Consider the following 19,687-nt stretch of genomic DNA (forward strand, 5'->3'; position numbering starts at 1 on the left):
AACCAAAAAGTGATCATGCGACAAATTTGGGTTATTCTATTTTGGTTAGGCCATTGTGATGCACTTAGAGGATGGTTGATCTTAGGGGCATTGCCGGTGGATTGGAGCACTCATGGGCAGCGCATAGGCCTCAGGAGGATGGGGAGCATTTAGTTTTGTTTTTTTTCCTGGTTGGCATCATGCATGCCGCCAATTTTGTGTCTCGTTTCGTATAGTTCTTTGGCATATTTTTTAAATAAAAATTTGAGTGGCTTGGATGTAGAGTTTCTTTATACGAGTAGCACAAGTAGAAGAGTAATCGTTCTCTTTGGGGTTGATTCAATGTAATTTTTTTTTCTATGTACTGTATTGATTTCCTATTTGATCGTTTATAATTAATGAAGTTCACTTCGCTGTTTAAAAAAGAAAAGAAGTAGATACTATGTACAGGTCCACCCTAGCCGTAAACACACAAGAACCCACAGTCTTCAGCCCAAAAAAATACATTGAAAAAGGGGAAAATGACGACCCAAGACGTGTTTTGATAATTAATATCCGTGAAGGATATGCTGAGAACATTTGTTAATGTTGAAAATGTCCTTGGCGAGTATTAATTGTCAAAACACGTCATTAGCCGTCATTTTCCCTTGAAAAGAAGCTCCGAAAATATATTCAAGCCCTCCTTATTAATTTTTATTAAGCACAAAAAAAAAAAAGGAGTTGTAAGCTTGTATCGTAATGAAGCCCCATCCAATTCTCGGCCCAAGTCGCAAAATTTAGATAAAATGCTTTGGGCCTAGTCAGGAATGTGCATGGTGAATATGTGGGACCAACCCGGGGTCCCACACAAACAATTCAATATGTTCATTAATTTTAAAATATTTTTTGCATAATAAAAAAAATCAACTGAATTGGATAACTATAAGTGCTTAAAGCATCAACAATGGAATAATCAAAACTATAAGATTGTTAAAATTAGCAATGTTCCTTCAAAAAAGGCTCACAGTGGCATAACCAAACTTAACAACCTTTTAGCGGATCTGGAGATCCTGCCAAGCAGGGATGCTTGGCAGGGGTGCCACGCACATCTCGACTGTCCAAAAGTGTTTTGGACGGCCCAGATGTAAAGGTACCGAACGGATTTAAAAAAAAAAAAGAAAGGAAAAGGAAAAAGGTGTTGCGATTCGGACCGTTGATTCCGAGATGAACAGCCAGATTGGCCGCTCGGCACCCGCTTGGCAGGGGTGCCGCTCGGTAGAGTGCCCGGGTCCCCTTTTAGCAACTCTCAAATTTTGGCCATTGAATAATCAAAACTAGTAACTTTTTGCCAATAACCAAAATCTTCTCTCTCTCTCTCTCTCTCAACAATGTTTCTAAGAAAAATACTGTATTTTTAAAAGAAGTTTTTTTTTATACAAAAACCGTTAAACCGTTTTTCAAAAACTGTTTTTTATTAAAAACTATTTTTTTAAACTGTATTTTTTTTTCAAAAACTTTTATTTAAAAAAAATTATAATTTTTTCAAAAACTTTTTTGGAAAAGTGCTTTTCAAAATTTAAATGTTTTCAAAAAATTATTTTCTATTTCTAATAACATGTTTTTATTAGTTTGAAAAGTATTTTAAAAAAATGTTTTATATGGTGATAATTTTTAGATTTTTATAAGTTAAAAAGGTGATGGACAAGTTTTGATTATTCAATGTTCGATTATGCCACTGTAGATATCTACATTATTAACCTTAGCAACCCCTTAAATGGATAATCAAAAGGTGATGTGACAACTTTTGATTATCCAATTTTGATTAGTCCACTGTGGATGCTCTTAGTCTAATGTGCTAACTTTTCGTTCGGATTTTAAGATCTAGAATTCTAAATGAAATTTAGAAGATTGTATCAAACACTTACAACTATACGATTGCGCTAATTTTTTGGATGGCCATTTGGAAATTTATTATAAATTTAATTAACATATCATTTGTGTGGGATCTATACGTAGTGGCCCCCAGACAATAATCTGTGTATCACACTTTGTCTGTACGCACAAACTCTCGACTAGGAATGGCAATTGGGGCAGCCTGGCCTTGAACCCAACCCGATTGGGACGGATTTCTGATAAATTTTTGGGTACCAAGGCGGGTATAGGAGAAAATGAGGAATAAGGAAAACCCAATTGAGGTCGGGTTGGGTTTGGGATGACATTACCCCGCCTCGTTACCCGCGGCGAACCTATAGTATTTGTTTTTACCCTTACATGACTATTATACTAAAGAATTTACCCTTCGTCCCTATATGGGAGTTTCGTATCTATTTTGAACTATTCCTTAATAAGTGTCTATTTTGAAAAGATAATAGGTAAAAATTTGTACAATTATCCTTTTGTCCTTTTAAAAAGTTAATGGGAAAAAATGGAAGATAAATTTATAAAATGGAGGTAAAAGTTCATGTGAAATGTATAATGATAATGTCTCATTACTGATAAAAAAATAATGATGTCTCATTAATAAGTTAGAATTACAATAAAAGGGACGGAAGGAGTATAAGTTTATCCATGTATTTTCTCTATTTACGAAGAAGCTATATTTTTATCGTTATTTATTAATCACCATTATAATAAAAATAATACTTGTTATATAACTATTCCTTTCTTTTCTTTTCTTTTTTGTCACATTACGTATATCAGGAGGGGTTAGTAGGAGGTGTTAGAAGTTAGTATTACCACAAGGGATTAGAAATCGAACCCACGACCTCTCACTTCCAAGGACCAACTGGGTTACGCCCAAAGGTCAATATAACTATTCCTTTCATTTTATATTTAGTTTACACACTTTATTTCTCAATTTTTATGGGGTGGGGTGGGGCGGGGAGGGGAGGGTGAATGGGTCCCTTGCCGAGACGGGAACGCAGTGGCGTAGTCAAGAATTGCTAATAGTGGAGACACCTTTTAGAAACACTTAAAAAAAAAAATTGTGTTAAGGAATGCCAAAATAATTGTAACACTCCGAATTTTGGGAACGTGAAATAGACAATTTCATTGAAAAATAAATGAAGTTTGGCTCGATATTACATCACAAACCTTACAAAAGTACTTTTATTCAAATAAGGGAGGGAACTAGTGTTCCTATCCACTGGTCTGCTTCTTCCTCCATCCTGGCTAGCCCTTCGGCTCCAAAGGCTTCCAAGGTGTAGAGTTCACCCTGTTCATCTATAAGATCTAACACATTATACCGACGTCGCCACCAATATAATATGTCAGGGTCACCAAAAGTAACACCATGAGCTACAAAGGCTCAATAGAATAACCCATACCCTCTAACCCTTACACTTACGAACAAACAATCATAAATTTAATGATTTCCACATAGTTCATACATATTTGACAAAATGGTTAACAATAACACATCCACATTCATTATCCAAACTAACGTTGGTGTCCATTATTTTTCGAGTTTCTCCTACACGACTCCTCGTAGATCATGTCACCATTTTCCATATTTCATAACCATATCAACATTTCTAAAATCATTTTTAACACACCTAACCTCGATTCCGCCGCGCCGGTCTCCCAAGTATCCTCACAATGGTTCCGTCGCGCCGGGTTTTCATTGGCACACAAAAACATGAAATTTGGCATTGGTTCTTTTCCACGGATAACCAATCCACAATTCAAACCCTCGGTTCCGCCGCTCCGGATTCCCGAGTATTCCCACAATGGTTCCGCTGCTCCGGGTTCCCGAGTATACTACAATGGTTCCGCCGCTCCGGGTTCCCATTGGATTTTCAAAATCATTCCTTTACACACATATACCACACAATGGGCAAGTCCGGCCACATTGGGGTTTCAAATCCACACATTGCCTTTAACACACCCTAGATGTTATGTCTCTAACTTTCTCAATTTTCGTGTCACGTTTTCATGCTTAGACTCCGCAGTAGGACTTTTCACATACGACATCATAAATCATTCATTGTAATCTTGAAACTAAACTAGCAAGATCATCCAACTCTATATTATTCTATCATGCTCATATCATAACTTAAAGCATAACGCCACATGTACGGACGCCTTTGGAGTGAAAATCACTTATGCTTTACAACAAGACAAGTAATACAAACAATTCATAACACATGCTCATAACCATCTAAAGATCAAAATACGAATATTTCTATCAACGATAAAGTCTTATCTTTTGAAAAACTGTTCTTTCTACCTTTGTGGAAAATTCAAAACAACACATGTTTATTAGAGTAGAAGTCGATTATTCCAACATGCTCATACTTCCATTAGCAAGAATAAGTTTACTAACTATCATGCATTTCAAATCTTATAGGCGATAGATAACTTTATATACTTAAAGTTAGGGTATAAGAAGATTCTACGTTATACTTTCCATCATACTATTCTATGTTATACGCAGAGTTTAGTGGACAAAAGGACTCTACATATACTTAGAGATAGCGTATATGGGACTCTACATTTCTTCTTGGCGGTAGTGACGACTACGGAAAGTAAGTTGGCGATCGAGCGGAGTAACTTCCTACGGTTGGCTTCCGGTAGCTTCAAAAGAGAAAGGTTTTTTTCGAAACTACTTTGTGACTAAAACTACTCAACTTTATGGATCGAAAGGGTGGTTTTAGGATGAGTTCCTTGAAAAACTTAGGAAGAACTCCAAGAACACTCAAGAACAAGGAAGAACAAAGAACAAATGCAAGAATTCTAGAGAGAGAAGTTGGAGGATGAAGGTGTGGGTTGAATGGCAAGTGAGGGGTCCTATTTATAGCAAAATTCTTGGCTCCTCCTCTCTCCTCTTGGCCGGCCATATATCTCTCTCTCTCTCTCTCCCATGGATTTGCTCCATGGTCATGTCAAATCATGCTTGAAAGCCTTCCATGACTTGTCTTGTCCAATCCTTTTAGGCTTAAGTCTATAAACTAACTAGGATCTTAGGCTTTCTAGGTGAATCTAGGTGATTATAGCGTAGGTCTTACAAGTCTAGGGTAGGGTTTGATTAGGCTAAAGAGTAGTCTTCCATGTTTAGTCATTCATAGGTCTAGGTTGTAGTCAATTTCTAGGATGATTAAAGGCTAGTTTGGAAGCAAATCTAGGATGACTAAGGTTAGGATTCTATGCTTGAAAAAGACTAGAGTGAGTTGTCAAGTCAATTGGATTAAGGCTAAAATAGGGCTAAAGAGGTAGCTTGTGCAAGTGTACAAACCTCAAAGCACACACATGCACCTTTCTCTCTCTCTCTCTCTCTCTCTCTCTCTCTCTCTCTCTCTCTCTCTCTCTCTCTCTCTCTCTCTCCTCCCTCTCTCTCGGCCTCTCCTCTCTCCTCTCTCCTCTCTCCTCTCTCCTCTCTCGGCCTCTCTTTCTCCTTCTTTCTCCCTAGTACAATGTACAAACATATATTCATATATATAAGTACATATATGTATATATCTAGGAAAACAACCCTAGAATAGTTAGGTTTAAGGCTACAATCCTAGGTTTGCATGCATGGCAATGCTAGGTTAACTACTTTTGGAAGCAAAGTGATGGCTATGATTTGTCTTGTCAAATATTTGTATTTATTGGCAATTCTAGCTTCCATTATCCAAGGGATAAATATTTCCCTAACAATTATGGACCAATGGTTAACCATTTCCTAGAAAGCAAGTCTATGGTCAAGTAGTCATGATTAAAATAGATTATGAGTGCTACTTTTGGTAGTATCATGATTACTATCTTTGTCCAATGATTCTTAAATGCTAGGGAAAGGTAACTAAGTCCATTGGTACTTAGGTTGGCCTAACTAGTGGTTGGAAATAAAACCTTTTATCCAAAGGATAAGAATTACCCTAACAACTATCGTTCAATGGGTAAAGAGAAAAGTTACACTAGGAAGATGTAATTATGAGGAATAAAGTCAAGAATTGACTAGTCAAGAAAGTGCAATAATTACATCCTTTGGTCCAAAAGGTTCAATTAGAGTTAGAAAAATGTAACTAGGTGAATTGGTAGTCCGATTCTTCCAACTAATCGGTTGGAAACTAACTTTACTAGCCAAGTAGGGCTTCTAGCCAAGAAATATAAATTTTAAGGACTAAAATCTAATTATGACGGATTATTAGAAATTAAAAAGAAATTTTAAAAGCAATCCAAGTAATTAAAAATAAAATTTAAATATTTAATAAAAAATTTATTTACCAAAAATCAGGATCGTTACAATAATAAAAGAATGCTTGTGCTAAAAATAATAAACAAAACTAACATATTTACTGAGAAAGGTACCTAGTAATTCCATAAACAATCAAAACAAATCAATTATTTGAATTGTCCTAGCGGATCAAGTTTAAGAGCAATTAGATACACAATAACTTTAGTGTCACCATTCAACAATTTTGATCCAATTATTAAAAAAAAAATTACACACCTTTCACTTTGTTGTGTGTTGTGGGTTCTATCAACAAACACAATACTACTTCAAAAATTATAAATAATTAATAAAATATACTCCCTCTGTCCCTTATTAAGAGTCTAGTATTCTAATTTGGGTTGTCCCTTAATAAATGTCCATTTTGTAAAGTTAGTGGGTAAAAATTGGTGCATTGTCTATTTTGTCCCTAAAAGTATATTCCATTTTAAAAAGTTAGTGAGTAAAAGTGTAATGATGATGGATAAGTAAGGAAATTAGAGGAAAAAATTGATGTGAAATGTATAATAATGATGTCTTTTTAATAAGTTGAAGTTACGAAGCAAAATACTTAAAAATGGACGGATGGAGTATTTATATAGCTCATGATTTAGCCAATTATGAATTTGAACATTATTCATTGAAGAGTTTCAAAGGGTAAGTGATGGTTATTTTTCGCATTATACATTTCACTTTGCCAGTATAATGGAATTTTTGAAATAAAAAATTGAGAATGAAAGGATATGCGTACAAAATGTATTAAAGGGATTAAACAAAAAAATTAATAAGAAACCAATTTATAAGAAAAATACAAAACTTTAAAAAAAAAAAAAAAAACGGGCCTTCACTTGTCCCAAATCGTCCTCAACTGGCTCTACTAATGCAGGAATGAGTTCACCCACGTATTACCCTGTCGGGATTCGGTGTCAGCTAGCGGAGTTCGGCTCCTCTCCAATCTATAGAGAATTGAAGGATCCTTCAATTCCCATTCATTGGTCAAGATTACCCTAGTAACTCAAGTCCTAAAACTCATATGGTATTCTACGGGCACCCAATTACTCTTTAAATATTTCTCAATTACAAAAGCGTCTTCCTCCCTGTTTTTTTTTTTTGTACGGCAAAAAAAAATCATTAATCTTCGAAGTAGTTACAAAAATTCATTAATTTTTTTTGGCAACGTCTTCTCTTTCCGTTAAACCTGCCTCTGAAAAAAAAAACATTATAGAGCTCACGAGGATTTTTTTTGAATGATATAAGCTCATGAGGATTTTTTTAATAATATTATATCAGTAATTTTTTTTTCTTTCAACATGGTTTTTTTCGCTGATATTATCTTATTATGTAGTTTATGAGATTTTTTTACTGATACTAGTGTATTTCCACCTGTTAGAGCATCCACAGTGGAATAACTAAAAGTGGATAGTCAAAAGTTGTCTCATCATCTTTTAGTTATTCATTTAAGGGATTGTTAAAGTTAGCAATGTAAAGGTCCACAATGATATAATCAAAATTAAATAACCAAAACGTGCAACATCACATTTTCAAACTATGAAAATCTAAAAATTGTGAACATCGAAAACAATTTTTTTAAAATTAAATTTCAAACTAATTAAAACATGTTATTAGAAAAAAATAATTTTTGGAAACTTTTTATAAAAAAAAAAACAGTTTTAAAAACAGTTTTTGCCAAAAAAAAAAGTTAAAAAAAACATTTTTTGAAAAAAATAAACCAGTTTTTAAAAAAAAATTGAAATATAAACAGTTTTTGTTTTGAAAAAACTGTTTTAATTGCGAAATAGTTTTTTGCAAAAAAATAAAAACTATTTTTTTAAATATTTTTCTAAGAAACATTGTTGAAAAAAGAAAGGGAGAGAGAAAAGGTTTTTGTGTAATGATGGGTATACTTAATTGACAAAAATATGGGATACCACTAAATTTTGATTATTCAAGGGCCAAAATTTGATGAGTTACTAAGAGATTATTAAGTTTGGTTATTCCATTGTGAGCCCTTTTTAGAACAAACATTGCTAACCTTAACAACTTTTTGATTTTGATTATTCCATTGTGAATGCTCTTAGTTTGGAGGTGAAAGTTCAGTGAATAGAGGCTTGCTTGTGAGAGTAATTAATTATCTAGTGATTTTGAGACATCGTCATGTGGGGCCCAACAATATCCTTCTCCATCATATATTTAGATGAGACTCCTACATTTAGCTTTGAGTACCAAGTGAAAATGTTGTGCAGAATAGTATTGAGACACCATGTGGCGGCGTTCCAAGAGCACTCAATACGTTTTTCATGTTCGAATGTAATACTGTCATACTTCTAAGGGTTTTTTTACAAGGAATACTTAGCCAAAAATCCCTCACTGGTCTCACTGTTGTTGGGCAAAACAATTCAATGCCCGGAGTCCCGGATGACCGTCGTATCCAAATTTAGACACACAAATCTGGAATCATAGTGGTTAGTTTTAGGTTTGTTTTTCCATTGTTTAATTTGTAGAAGAATTTACACCCGCCCATTGAAAATTAAAAATTATCAACCTCCCTCCGTAGATATATATTTACAAAATAATTGACTCGATCATCTTTTATTATGTTAATTAAGAAATATTATTTAGCAATGGTTATATACCAGATATTGAAAGGCACTTGTAAACTTGCAAATACATGTTATTTCAAAGACTCTTTTTTTTTTTGCCAATCAGTAGAAGAGATCATTACATCATGTATGTATGAAGTACAAAGTACAAATCACGGGACACTACATCCATTGCGTGAGAGTTCATAAGATAACATTCCAAAGACTTTGCTGAGCGAAAGAAGTTGTAATTAAAGACTATGAGCTAATTCATATTCTAAAACATTTGTTCACAATTTCTTAATTGTGCCAGGTATTGGCAAAAATAAGAAATTTGTGGTTTTGTGAGGGAAAGTGTTTGTTGTTTGCTTTTGTTTTCAAATTTTCTGTAAACAATCTTAGTCATCTATTATATGCTTGCACCGTAATTAATCTGTTGCTATTTCCATTAATCATAACACGAAATCTCACGTCTTCAAGTTATAAGGCTTGCCAATGGATCAGATTCTTTCCAAATCTGATAGGAATTTAATTCAATTTGACTACAAAGAAATTAATTTGAATCCAATTTGAATTCAACTTCCGCAAATTCGTTTTAAACCAATTTGGATCCGAACTCGAAAAATCGGATATCCAATCTGATTCATTAAACCTATTTAAAACACAAACATACCAGCCCAACAATTCATTCCTTGAAATCTTTAAACGGGTCAGAGGATTATCAATTGGATTATGAGAGGATTTTTTTCTTTTTTTTGGGTGAATTTCTTTAATTAAGATTGAACGGATTATCGGATCAAATTAATTGAATTCGGATCGTAACAGATCGAATTCGGATCAAACTTTCACAATTGATATTGTTGTGTTCCAGCTTTGTACTTTATACCTTCATGTATGATGTAAATGATTTTTCTAAATTGTGAGGAAAAAAAAATCTAGTAGTAACCAATATCTCAAAAAAAACAAAACAAAAGTGTATGGTGACACGTAGAGTAATAAAGTCAGGAATATACGCTGTGTCTAACCGCCATTATTTTATTAGTGTGTGTGTGTGTGTCTATATATATATATATATATATTTTATCGGCAACCGCCATTATATTATTGCGTGAGCCATTTTCGGTTTCACTATAATCGTCTTATCTGAACTCTGTGGTGAAGAGTGCAGTGCTCAGCTCTCGGTCCTCGACCAAGATAGATTTATTCACTGAGCCATTATAAACAGGTTATTGATGGATTTGTACAATCTTGGCGCTCGTTTTGGATTTTGACGGTTCGGGTTCTAATAAAACTTTTTCGGATAAGAGTTCTTGAAAAAGTTTCATTAGAATCCGGATCGTCCAAAACACTTTGAACACTTGATTGAGATTCACCTCCATAAATAAACAACCATTCATGGAAAATTCCATGAGAAAGTTTCTCTTACTAGTATAATCTCACTGACTATGAGACAAAATAAATGCCGTGTGTTTGGAACTTTTTAGAATATAGCTCTTGGGGCCACCCGATGAGTAAAAATCCTTTGGATTAGCAAAAGCCAGTAAAAACTATAGAGATTAGTTATGTGATACGCGCAAACGGACCGAGAACCAGGGTTCAATGCCCCAACCACCACAAATAAGGAAGCTTCTCTCTGTAGTAATTAAGTAATTGCCTTGTTAGTATATTATAGTATTATATATTAGTACAAAGGTTCAATGCTCCTGCGAAATATCCCAACAGATAGATATCAACTTAACTTATTGTTAAAGTAACTGCAGGCGTATACATACATACATACATATACATATATAGCAGAGATCTCCACTATAAATAGTACTCCTCCGTATATACATACATAAAAGATGAAAACCCCCCTAGGAATATCTTAAAGCACTCTCTTTCCAAGTTTCAACAAAAGTAGTGCGTTGGATTTTCTTCGATCTTCATCAATATCAGCTCAATTGGATGAAATCTGAATATCTTGTGGCCCAGCGGTGTCAGAAATCAAGTTCCGTTTTTATCTTGGTCGAGCTCAAAATACAGAGGAAATCGGAGACGAGAACAAGATCAAGGAGGAAAGAGAAAGAAAGTGAGAGAAAATGATGGGGAAAAAACGGATACTTGGACGCACACAGTTGATGGCACAAGATATCTAGCTGATCAGATCATTAGTTTTATAAGTTTAATTTGTGGTTGTTTGTTTGTTTTGTTTTCGTCTTTTGTGATAAGAAGTGACTAGAAGTGGTGAACGTCTTAAGTAATTTGGTTACATATAGTCAGTCGGTCCAAAGGTGCGGAACAAAGAGCATATCGCTTCGAAGTCCAAAACTAAATCCTGCTTCCGCTCAGAATTAGTGTTGGCACCCGAACACCAATTCCTAATCCCGTCCTCAAACACAAAAATGAGCACAAGAGGTGGTCCAAATTTACGCTCTTTTCGTGGCAACCTTAAACTATAAGTTTATAATTATGCAGTGGGTTTAGTTTGTTAATGTATGTTTCGATAGTTTTTGCGTATTTTCCGGTGTTTCAGTCTTACAGAGATTATAGTAGTAGATTGTTGTTCAGGAAAACAGGTTTTGCCGATTTTGGCAAATTTTAGGGTTTTCTTGTGCTATAGAATGGAGGACTAGAGTCTTTTGCTTCTGTTTGTTCTCGTCTTTCAGTATTGGAATGGAAGAAAGTGATTTTGATGTTATAGAGAGTTTTGTAAACTGACTCTGTTTTTAATTAATCTTTATTTATACATATCCTGTTTCTATATTGGATTTGATGTTATAGCGGGTTTAGTAACTCCACGTTAAAAATGAAACACCATAAGTAAAAAATAAAGCGCGAAAATCAGTTTCCTACTATATTTTCTTGTCTTCCTATATAATGTGGTTTTTTTTTTTCTGTTATGATGTTTGAAGTTTGAACCTATTTCTACTAATTTGACTAGATAGTAACTAACCCCTACCAAGATTGTCAGAACTAATATAATTTGTGATACTTCAAATAGATAAGAAAGAAAATTAACCAGGGTGGGTGGCGACTCCAAAAAGTAGTACAGACCCTCTCTCGCAATTCGCAAACTTTTAATTTTGCATTTCCGAGGAGCATATTTGAAAATAGGCCAAACAAATTTCATTGCTACGAGGAATTGAGAACGTATGGGCAAGGGCAAGAGGCTGCTTGCAACGTGCATCGATCCTTTCAAAAATGTACTGTATACTATAAGACTTTGGTTCATACTAACATTAGCTTCACTAGATACATAAAATTGTACCTTAATTTTTCATTAAGATATAACACTCTTTTTAAGTACCACTAAGGTATAACACTCTTTTTAAGTACTCCCTCCGTCCCTTTTTTTTGTGTCCAGTATTGCATTTTGGATTGTCCCTTAATACGTATCTATTTTGTAAAGTTAGGGGAGTAAAAGTTGGTGTATTGTCTATTTTATCCCTAAAAGTAGATTTTATTTTGAAAAGTTAGTGAGTAAAAGTGTAATGATGATGGATAAATAAAGAAAGTGGAGGAAAAAGTTGATGTGAAAGATATAATGATGATGTCTTTTTAATAAGTTAGAGTTACGAAGCAGGACACTTAAAAAGGGACAGAGGGAGTACCACTAACAGGATAAAAAAAAGTACCACTAAGACTAGACATGTGCTGAGAATGTCACGGAACAAATTACCACCAAGTCTAAGTGTGCTGAGAACATGTAAGAATGTTCTTAGAACTTAAAATGTTTGAGAATGAATTATCTCTAAGTCTAGGCGTGCATTGAGAATGTTCATAGTGCTAAGAATGTATGAGAATTTTCTCAAAACTGTGAACGTCTGAGAATGAATTACCACCAAGTCTAGGCATATGCTAAGATATAGGCATGTGCTGGAAACGTTCTCAGAGGTTAGAATGCTCTGATCGAGGCTATTATGACCTTCTAGATCCTGAAAATTAAAGAACTTAAACCTGCAAAATGCTCGTGGTTTAAACATCTTTCCCAACAAACAAAATCAAGTTCCAAGTTTCCAACTTACAGCTTCAGCATTTTTCAAGACACGATTCCAGCAACAAATTGTTGATTTTAGCAATTTTAAGCAGGTAAACATCAATGCAGCTCTTGGAGGAGCAACTTCAAGTTCTATTCTTTAAATTCAAGTAGTCACTATTCCATGTTCAGCATTTGGAACGATTTTCAGCAATTTTAAGCAAACATACATCAAAGCAACTCTTGGAGAAGCTACTTCAGGTTCTCATCATTGAATTCAAGTAGTCACTATTCCATGTTCAGCATTTGGAACGATTTGAGGCAGTAACTATTCCAGATTTTGAGCATACATTTCAACACTCCAAGAGGTTGTTGCTGTATCTGTGTCCGACACATTGGGGAGTCACACGGGAGGGACAGGGCGGTAACACTAGGGTTAAGTATGCGTAGAACATCATTAGGAGTGCTAGTTTGTGCCATTAAATAAAACACTGTGTACACACGCCTTATACACCCCAAGAATACGTAGGAAAGATGCAATAAAGGTCCAAAACCAAAGATGCAATAAAGGTCCAATACATCAAGGCTAATAAGCAAGTGTAGTCAATAACAAAACATAGAGCCCCATGTAGTGATTAAATCTAATCTGTGACGGAAAATAAAAATAAAAATAAATCCATCATTAGTGCCAATATCTTTACAAAAGAGTGTCTTCACATCGCAAGTGTCATGACATTGCCTATGCAACAAATATGGGAATAAGGCTTTACAATAGTGTCATTCCAATACGGTGTTTTCTTTACAAAATGTTTTTGCTTTCATAGTTCAAAAGTCTTCAACATGCCTCTCAAAAAGTCTTCAATTGCTTCTAAAGTCATCTCTTAAAAATACACCTAGTCGTCTCTAAAAAATACGCCTCAATGTGCCACTGAAAAAGTCTTCCAATGCTTTAAATGTCCATGTATCAATGGGGATGAAGTACCTCCATCAAGTTGAATGCACGACAACCTAGGTATTTAGGAAAATAATAGTGTGTCACTATGCAACAAGCACATATTCATGGACACCGTTTGAGTATGAAACTACCTTATTACTTTTCCATTGTAGCATTGACGTCATATTCTTCCTCTTGAGCTCCATAGCCCTTTTCATCCCAATCCTACAAAAAATACACCAACACTGTAGAGTACCCTTTTAAGAGTTGATTGAACAAATTTAAATAGAGATTGACAAATTAGTCGTACCTTTTATCTTTTGTATAGTGGTGGTTTTGACTACACATCACGACAATAACACTTCGGGATAGAAAATGTTCGTCATGGAATCAAGCTCATTCACTGACACTATCAAAAGAGGTGCATCTTGATAGCGCCACATATAACTGTCCATCACTAAATATGGGTGTACGCAAATCAACCCCAACAACTTTCACCGATTGCCCTTGGGATTTATTAATGGTCAGAGCATACGCCAATCTAATTGGAAATTGACGTCTTGTCATTCAAAAAGGAAAATTTGAAGATGAGGGAGTCAAGGAAATCCTAGGAATGAATGCAAATTCGCCAAAATGTCCTTTTGTTAATATTAGAACTTCAATTATGCACGGGGCACGTTTGACAACCATCATCCTTGTGCTGTTACAAAGGCCGTCTTTCGGTGCAATATTTCTTAATAAAATTATAGGACAACCCACTTTCAACTCTACCTTAAAAGGTGGTCGCCCAGTTGGATCTAATGAGTTCTAGCACCCCCATTCGAAAAGAACATAGTCCTTTTGTTTGCAAAGACCGAAGAAGTGATGGCATTGTAAGCAGTGCTTTGTCCACTATTAAGGTAATGAAAATTAATTGGAGCATGTGCTTGTTGCGCCTCAATCTGTAGTTGTCGATGTTCAAGAATCAATCTGCTCCCAACTATTGCACTCCAATTTTTATTTGGTTTTGGCATAGGAGAGAAGTCAATCAAGCAAGGTCTTGCCAGATTCTTGAAGCAATTGGTTTAAAAAATATAAGCCATAGTCCTTAATTTGAGCCTCTGATGGGTTAGATATGACAAACAATATACGAATTTTGTGTGCAAGATCATCACAAATATGAATTGAGAATTGTTTCCATAATCCATATGGGTGTAGCGGAGAGCACTGCATGAGAATTATACTGAATAATCTCCTCAATTGGTATCCAATTTTCATAATTGCAGCTTCTTATAGACATTGTACCCTCTCATCATCATATCCTCCAATAGCCCTCTCGTGACACAGGCTAATTTAATTTAAATGTATCGTGTACCACTGGAAATGGCTAAAAAAAATGGGTAATGAATCATACCAATGGAAATGCATTTTTTTTCCCTTGCAAAGATTAATTTCTCTTTTCCCTTGGACTATGCCTGTGCTATTTCACGGTCTTGCTCCTCCCAGATCAAAATACCGACATTTCTCTCTCGAAGATGTCCAATCTGTAAAGAAATACAATAGATTATAACTTTTTTACTAAGAAGTGATAGATAAATAAATGGAAAGGGATGACCACACCACTAATCAAGTTTAAAAAAATAAAAGGACAAATGAATGGTTAAATATTCATACCACCGAGCTTGCATTATCTTCTCTTATTTGCATAGATGACTTTCTCTTTTTCCTTGGATTTTGCCTTCTCCAATCCTTTGTCCTAGCGGTTAAAAAAATGTGTGAGAAGATTTTTTCGTCACACAAAAGGAAAATAGAATAATCTTACCCTAAGAAAGCGGATCAGAGATCGCGTTCTCTCAAAGCACAACCCTGACATTTCCGAAGATATTGTCCATAGCATGTGGGGTTGTTTGATATCCCATATTCAGCACTTAAAACTGAAACAATTAAGTAAAAAGTGATTAAGTATGTTTGATAATCACATTTTACATTACTTAACAGATTAAGTGTCACTTAAAATATAGTGTAAAAAGTTAATTCTGGCTGAATTCTTATATGCTTGCATTCAACCACCGCCACCGCCACCACTCCACCACCACGACGCTACCACTACCACAACCATTACCACCACCACTACTCCACTCCACTCCACTCCACCACCACCACCACCACAACCATTACCACCCACCACTAGTCCACTCCACCACCACCACGCCACCATCACTACTACCACACTGCCGCCACCACCACCATAACACCACCATTGCACCACCACAACACCACAACCACCACCACCACCACCACCACCACTACTCCACTACCACGCTACCACCACCACAACCATTACCACCCACCACTAGTCCACTCCAACACCACAATCACTCCGCCACTGCCACCACCACTACCACACCACCCCTACCACTATTACCACGCCGTCGCCACCACCACAACGCCACCATTGCACCACCATCATTCCACCATCACTATCACACCACCATCTCTCCACCGCCACCATCCCACCGCCACCCTCACCACTACCATTCCATCACCACCATCACCACAATAACAAAAATTAAAGAGAATTAGAACTAAAATAATTTAGTGCTTAATATGTTTATCAAATAGCTCTTCAGCTTAAAAAATTCAGCATTCAGTACTTAACTTTTCATCTTTCAGTTTCAGTTTTATCAAACAGCCCCTTAATAATCCACCAGCATTCATCAAGATTCAAGGCATTACACACAAATTTAAATTAGTTTTCATGTAAAAATGGGAGTACACGGCACAGCCACTTGGGCATGCATTTGAGTCCATTTCATTCCAATCCCAAACGAAATGTGAGGAAATTAACGCTAGAACATTACAACACTCTTGAGTATCGGCCATTTGAATACAAAAGACGTTCTTAAATGTTAAGACAACCAAGAGCTACATCCTTGATGACCCTATCATACTAATTGTAACTCTCTACTTGTGGCAAAGGCTGAGGGCTATCATGTTATTTAAAGGATCCCCCTTAACTGTTAGATGATCAAGATGGACACACTGCACAAATCGATATGTAAGTAACCATAAAAAAAACGACATAGAAGTAAAAAGAAAGAAAAAAAAAACCCAAGAAAAATAATTCAACAGATTACATTTAACATACCATTTCACATTCCCCTAACAGAGGGCGAGAGAAATTTAAATAGAGAACTTGAGGGAGAGTGTGTAATCAAGTTTGAATTTCTTAGACCTGAAGTTTAATGTGGACACTACCTATTAAAAATAATTAATAGCAAGTGAGATCTGATAGATTCTAGGATTTGAGTTTTTATTATTATCCCCATTCACAAAGCTTTTTTCAACCACATCTACCCATCCACTCCATTGATAACATTTTCTTACCAATCAAACCAAGATAGTTAAAACACAATGATCGACTAATAAAGTTCAACAATACAACTTCTAAGCTACACTCCGTCATAGGGTGTGGGGGTTCAATTTGATGGGACCTTGACTGTAGTTGGAGTTAGGTTCCTTCCTCCGTTTGCAACAAGTCACTAGGGCTGTGGAAACCCAATGACCCTCCGACGATCAAGTTAGATCTCAGGGGAAGAATATAGGTCTAGGGTTAGGGTTGAATGGCATACCTCTCTAGGTGAGTATCCCTTTGTATTTATAGACCTAGGTTTACTTGGCCTCCAAGCAAGCGCGTGGAGCAAAACGGTTACAGAGCACATGACCAGATCTGATTCCAATGATTAAGCTTGTCGCACAACCCTCATGGGACCCATTTGGCGAAATTACTTCTTTTAGGCGGCTTCGGTAGCACCGGAACAGATACGTTCTGCGCTGCTGATAATTACCGAAGCGGGCACAAAAGTCTTGTCACCGAGCACTAAACCGAATAGTATGTCGAAGACATTAGCTTTTACCAAGTTGCGGGCCAGACCATCACGGTGCATTGGTTTGAACCATTTGGCTCGGTTACCATCTACCGAGATGGTAACCGAGGTCACCATAATGGCCCCTCAACTTTCTGGAGCATCACTTCTTGGCTCTAAGGAGTTGACCGTTCTCGTGAACCGCCATGCTCTGACCCTCAACAACTAGGTTACCGAGGTGAAGAGCGATGTCGGTAATTACCAGAGTGTTAGCCCCAACCCTAGTGGCCACGTGTTGATCATTGCCGAAGTGTTTGACGTCATGAGCTATCTCGGCACGTGCCATGCCAGTTGATTGGTACGAAACGTCCTTTTTGGGACACATGTCAGCATGCCAATGGTTCGGTGATTCGGTGTTCAGACCTCGGTGCAGAGCTTTCGTTTTTCACCGTCAGATGGAGCCATGTGTCAGCGATCCAACGGCTCGATGCATGACGCTTCGTTTCCCGCGCAGCCCTTCGAACGCTCCTCTATAAAAGGGAAAGATGGATAGACGGCACTCATCTTCTCAACTCCTTGACGCAAAAACTTTGCCGCCATTGCTTCCAACCTTCAAACATGATTTCGAGCGATTTGGCAACAGATTTTCGCACAAAACACATGTATGTTGTTCTTCAAACATTAATCTTCAGCTTTTGATGCTTTTGCAAGTTTTTCATCGTTTTAATCACGCATTACGACTGAGACGCCGCTCACCGGCTTCTGGTTCATGGCGGCGCTGGCTTCCTTCGGCACTGTTCATGTTCTTCCCCAGGCATGTATTCATCCCGAGACCTATCTTCATCCCGAGATCATGGAATAGTTAAAGGCCCCAGGGGCTCTTCCCGAGGAGGAATGTCCCAATAAAGACCGAGACCTAGAAACCCCGAAGAGAGGCGACCATTCTATCCTGAGCACTGAATCCATTTGTTTTTCCCATAGCATATAGCTTAACGGATTTTTACACATTCTTTTCTTTGCTAGGTAGGGGCGAATGGTCGTTGAACTCTCCTCGAACAGTTCCTGTAGCTCTGCCTCTTCTCCTGTTAATATCCCCGAGAACATCCGCCAAGCACTTCGGATCCGAGCGTTTTTCCGAACCCCGGTTGACCATATTGAACCGCTTGACCCCTCTAGAGCTCCTCGTGTGGTGACGACATTTGATTCCCGGGAAATGGAAGCTCCCACTACCTCGAACCAAGGGCCGGGACCATTCGCGGATGCCCCTGAGGAGGTCCAGAGACGCAGGAGACCGATGAGGCCATGTCCTTACAAAAATCAATATTTCAACGGCACCTTTGCCGCCTACGCCGAGTTCGAAAGGGTTTACAGCATCCCTCCGGATGTTGAGGTTTGGCTGCTCCCGAACGCCAATCCCAACGAACTCTCTCACCGACAAGGGGAATTGATTTTTCCCTTGATGGCAATCACCGAGGGGGAGTCAGGTTCCCCCTTCACCAGTTTGTGCGACAGGTGCTCCGAAACCTAACTCTCACCTTCTCCCAGCTCACAGTGAATTCCTACCGAATCATCACAAGCACTATAGAGCTGAGGAGGCAGTACAATTTGACCTTCGAGCTGGAAGAACTCTTCGGAGTATACCTGGTTGGAATCAACCGAGAAAACGCTCGGTACTATCTCTCCTGCCGGACAAGGTATGACACGTTTTTGATAGATCATCTGCCCGACTCCGAAGAGTGGGCGAGTATTTATGTCTTGGTCTCCGAGAACTTCATGTTCGGGCCCAGGGAGAGCATCGATATCGTGACCACGGTCCAATTCGAGACCGGAACTCCTGGTCGGTAGATCTCATTCCTTAGTTCGTGTATTGCATTTTTTTTTATCTGCTTATGTACTGACTCTTCCTCCCTTTTTTGATTGTGATTTGCAGTTGACGGGGTCGTACAGGACCTTCGGGAGAGAGCGGTCCGGGCTCGAATCACCGCTGCCTACGCCATCGCTCTCACAAGCCGGTACGCCCCTGATCTGCTCGGGTACGTTCCGACTTATACTAGCTACTTGAAGAAGAGGCCGAGGCAGCAGGGGGTTCCTCGAGCAGACCAAGGACGAGGCAAAGGGAGGGGTAGAGGGAGAGGAAAGGAGCAGCGTGGGAGTCAGTACCCCAGAAAAAGAAGGGAGCAAATCCGGTCCTCTGGGCACAATCCGAGCAGAGATCAACCGGGA

At 37.4% G+C, this 19,687-nt stretch overlaps 1 long non-coding RNA gene across 2 annotated transcripts; it reads right to left on the minus strand.

Moving 5' to 3' along the window:
- Nucleotides 1-13,317: 13,317 nt before the first annotated feature.
- Nucleotides 13,318-15,550, minus strand: LOC131328775 (uncharacterized). Of its 2 annotated transcripts, XR_009200501.1 has the most exons (4): nucleotides 15,421-15,550; nucleotides 15,273-15,354; nucleotides 13,772-15,142; nucleotides 13,318-13,693 (listed from the first exon to the last, which is right to left on the minus strand). It is a non-coding gene; the product is annotated as an uncharacterized LOC131328775 (long non-coding RNA). The 2 variants fall into 2 exon arrangements; XR_009200502.1 differs by lacking the exon at nucleotides 15,273-15,354 and having other exon boundaries at nucleotides 15,421-15,547.
- Between the last annotated feature and the right edge of the window lie 4,137 nt (nucleotides 15,551-19,687).

Source organism: Rhododendron vialii, chromosome 6a, assembly GCF_030253575.1.
Source record: "Rhododendron vialii isolate Sample 1 chromosome 6a, ASM3025357v1".
Classification (NCBI taxonomy): domain Eukaryota; kingdom Viridiplantae; phylum Streptophyta; class Magnoliopsida; order Ericales; family Ericaceae; genus Rhododendron; species Rhododendron vialii.